This window comes from Microcebus murinus, chromosome 1, assembly GCF_040939455.1.
Source record: "Microcebus murinus isolate Inina chromosome 1, M.murinus_Inina_mat1.0, whole genome shotgun sequence".
Lineage (NCBI taxonomy): Eukaryota > Metazoa > Chordata > Mammalia > Primates > Cheirogaleidae > Microcebus > Microcebus murinus.
In genome coordinates, this window is record NC_134104.1 from 91,332,127 (window position 1) to 91,336,952 (window position 4,826).

A 4,826-nucleotide genomic window follows, 5' to 3' on the forward strand; every position below is an offset into this window, starting at 1 on the left:
GGCTGGCGCCCGCTGAGGGGGGACCGGCTGCCTTGCGGCCCCGGGGGCGTGCTGTCCTCGGCGGCGCCTTAACTTTCCTCTTTCCCCAGCTCCTGTTGTGGGAACTGGGGGATCGCTAGGAGCAGGAGGAAGTCAAGAAGTGGATCAGAGGTTCTCAAACCTGACTGAGCATCTGAATCACCTGAGAAGCTGCTGAAATACAGATTCCCGGGCCCCACCCCTTGGAGTCAGGTTCAGCGCGGTCCGGTGCGGCCTTACTGAGGGCTCGCCCGCCCGAGACCTCGGAATCCTGGAAGTCTTTGCCTGTGGCGATTCCTGTGATAGTCCCAGCAAGCCCTATCCCACCCCGTTTAAATGTCACGAAATTCCATTTAAAAGATGAGAAAACCGAGACAATGGAGGGGCAGAGAGATGGACTGACTTATCTAAGGCTCCGCAGGTGGTGGATGGCAGAGCCCAAACCTAAGCCAGTTATCTTTTCCCAGACAAACTTTGGATCCTCCATTCCATTTTCCACATTGCTTTTCAAAACTTACCTTTAGAACCCAGAAGTGTAAATAAGATGAATAGGAGAACGGTTCTAAGAAGTTGAGAACGAAGAAGGGTGCAGGCTACTTCAATTCTAGTGAATTGCAATTTTTATAACTATTGTTATTTTGGAGCCACCTAGACCAAGGAGAAGTGGCTTGAATTGCTGGTAAGAGCTTAGATAGAAACTCCCATGCCTTTATGGAGACTTTTTACAGCATTTCTAATTGTAGAAAATTGGGAAAATACGGAAAAGTAAGATGAAGATAATAAAAACTCCCAATTCTACCACTTAGAGATCTTTTAATCATTTTAGTTTATTTTCTTCTAGTATTTATTCCTACTTTTTGTGTGTGTGTGTCTGTGTGCGCCCATCTTTGTATTTATATATTGTCCCATTCCCCACATTGAGATCATATGCAATATGGTATACTGCGTTTTTCACTGATGTTGTAAGCATTTATTGTGCCATTTAAAAATTCTTTAAGTTTCCTACATTATATACCTAATCTCACAGCAGTAAAATGTATAATTAAGGCATATTGCAGCATCTTGAGACTAATCTTTTAATAAAGATAGCTAAAGTTCTCTTTTGGACTAAGCAATTCTGGTCTCAGGTGAGCCGTTTTGTTCCTTTCTCCTTTATGATCTGTAATTTGGGTGTGTGTAATAGTAAGGGAGGGGGTGAGAAAGAAGTAATGATTCTTACCAATTAACCCAAAATGTAATATAGAATATGAAATGTCTTTATTTCCTTCAATCCCTCCCCCCATCCAGAATGATGAGCCTGTTTTGTGCTGTTTCATTTGGAGAACACTGGAGTGTTTCATAAGAGACCTGGTCTATAAATGAAAATGTTATTGCATTTAATAGATTTTGAGTGCCTACTAGATGCCAAATGTTAGGCTAGGACTATGAGAGGGAATGAAAATCTCTTATGGCCGATGTCTCCCCCTCAAGTTACTGCCCTACCACCTTCTTCAGAAGAGCTTTAATTTTATGTCCCCTTGTTCTCACTGCCATTCACACCTTACCCTACAACAAATTAGTTTCTACCTCCATGCTTGATTATTTATTCTTTTGTCAAATCCAGTAACTTCTTTTCAGCTGTCATCTAACTCAGCATTAGATAATATTGGTCATTCACTTCTTGACTTTTTCTCCTTCTTTGACATTATGATATCACCTTCTTCCTTCTGATTTCTTTTTGGCTTCTCTCCCTTTACCCAGCTTTCAAATGTTGGCCACCATGCTTCCATGCTCAGCTTCTTCCCTTCTCTTCGCTTTGTGTATTCTGGGGAATTTCGTTCATGCTTAAAGCTTAATTTCAAAATATTGCATAAATGTTTATTTCCAGCTTTCTTCTGGATGTCTCTACTGGATGTCCAACTAGAAATCACCATTTCTCCAGAGAAACGTGTCCCTTTTAATATATTTTTAAATTCTAATAACTGCATCATTATTCACTCAGTTACTTGTGCTAAAAACCTTAGAGGTATCCCAACCATGCCTTCCTGCCAATCAGTCACCAATCCTATGGATTCTACAACTGAGGTATTTGGAATTCTTCCCTTCTTCATCATTCTTACTGCCATTACTTTGCACAAATCTTTATCATTACCTGTGTGCACTATTGTTGCAACAGCCTCTTAATTGTTCTCCCTGACTCTACCCTCTTTATACTATTTACTCCCTTGTTCAAAACCCTCCCATGACTCCCCATTGTGTATACAACATGAATGATGGCTAATGTTCCCACATATAACCTAAGTGTTAAATTTCTGGGTCCCTCTTTTATTGAATATTTATGTGAAAATAGCTCAAACCTCTTCCCAGCACCCTATCTATATCTTCTATGGTGGTAGGTGGGAGTTTCTCCGGGCCACTTCTTGTTCTTATTTACCTTTGCAACCTCTACAGTACAAAATCATACCAAAAAAAAAAAAAAAGAAAGAAAAGGAAAAGGAAAGGAAAAAAAATGAATGTGCACTCTCACTCCTATCATTTGATCATTTGACTATTATTTCTCTCCCTAATAAGGAGCATTTCCCCTCTTCCTTTCTTTTGCCAAAGCAAAACTGTTAGTTACAGAAGACTTACTGGAGGTTTTTGAGAAATAGGAGAGTTATATTTATTCACTCATTAAACAAATGTTTAATGAGGGCTTACTATGTGCCAGTCCTTGTTCTAGGCACTTGGGATATACCAGTGATAAAGAAGCAAACATCCCTGCTTAAGCTATAAGCTCTTGGGAGCTTATATTTTGCGGAGAAGAGAACAGACAATAAAATACAGGAAGCAAAGTATAATGTATAGTATAGTTGTCCCTGGGTACTAGCGGGGTATTAGTTCCAGGACACCCCTAGAATACCAAAATCTGCAGGTGATCAAGTCTCTCATAAAATGGTACAGTATTTGCATATGTAAAAGAAAATAAAAATCTCAGCTCTCCCCACCTCCTTATGCAAAAGAGAAGGTAAAGAAAGACCTTAGGCACCAGGGAAGGACTGGCCCCACATATCATTCATCAAGGAAATTTCTTGCTAGCCTCCCATAAACAAGGACAATACGAATTGTAACTTTAGGTCTGCAAGATATGTCTAGCTCCTAAAACTAAAGCCTGTTCCAATTCCACACTAATAATGAATTACAAGTTTAACTACAGAGGTGCAGAACCAGAGACAAGATAAGATCAGACATTCTTCCACCTACCCAGGGACATCTACATAATTGATGCTTCCTTCACTTCTTTCTCCTCTGACATTTGCCTTGTCTTATGTAAAATGTAGATTTTCCTGGGTCTTACAAAAATGTAAACATTTTGTCTCATTACCTTCCCCCCTGCCTTGTTTCCTTTCTGTATGCCTTTAAATACTGAAAGTTCCAAATTCCCCTTCAGAAAAACAGCCACAGCTTTGTGGTTTGTGTTTTTCCTGGGTGTGTCCTCAACTTTGGCTTGAAAAACCTCCATTGATGAGATCTTGGCTTCAGTCACTTATTTTGGGTAGACACATATAACCTATGCAAATCCCCCCATATACTCTAAATCATCTGTAGGTTACTTATAATACCTAATATAATGTAGATGCTATGTAAGTAGTTTTTGTGCTATTATTTTTAAAATTTGCATTATTTTTTACTTAAAAAAATTTTTTCCCAATATTTTTGATCAGTGATGGATTGAATCTGCATTTGGGGAACCCTTGGACACACAGGGCCCACGAGATATTAAAAGCCTTAGGAGACAACAAAGCAAGGAAAAGGGACTGCTTGCAGTGGGAAGGAGGGTGTAATTGTAACTTAAATGGTCAGGGCAATCCTTTTTAAGGAGATTCTCTTTGACCAAAAATGGCATGAAGGAGGAGAGAGAGAAGCTCAGTGGGTAATTAAGGGAACTGTTACTAGAGGTGGAGTGAACAGCATCTACAAAAGTCCAGAAGTGGGAGAGTGCAGGATGTGTTTGAGGAATAGTAAGGAGGTGAAGCAGATTCAAAGAGGGAGGGTCACAGGGGATAAAGTCAGAAAGAAAATGGACCTAGATTGCATAGGGCTTTGTAGGTCATTGCAATAGTTTGCCTTTCACTGAGTAAAATGGGGACTATCAGAGAGTGTGTAAAGCTGGATTAGGGCAGAGGAGTAACATAATAGTGCTTCTATTATGAAAGGATTCTGACTGCTGTGTTGGGAATAGACTGTGGGAAGAGGTGCAGGGATGGAAGAGGGGAGGTTCAATTAGGTTATTGCAGCAAACAGGTGAGAGATGGTGTTTTAGACTCTGGGGGTTATTGTAGAGGCATTGGAATGTGCTTGGATTCTGGATATGTTTTAAAGGTAGAGTTAATGGGATTCTGAATGTGAGGCAAAGAGAGGAATCAAGGATGACTCCAAGATTTTTGGCTTGACCAACCAGAAGAATGGAGTTGCAACTTACTAAAATTGGAAAGAGTGAAAGATATTTGGTATAGGAAGAATAGGAATTTGGTTTTTGTTATGTTAATGTTGAGAAGCCTAATGGACATCCAAATGGAGATGTGGAATGCACACCTGGTTATATGAGAAGTAGAGTTCAGGGGAGAGGTTCAGGCTGGAGGGTTGAAGGAGATTAGAATATGTCACTCCAAAATATGCCATTTTGGCATAAGCATTATTTTGAGCTGAAGGCAATTGAGAAAAAGGAGACATATGAAGGGCACTTTGATCTTCTTTTATCTATCTAGAAGCAGGGCATGAATTCTGCTCAGAAGGTGCCTCCTCTTCTCCATAGCAGGTAGAGGAAAACAACCCTTATCACCAGAGAC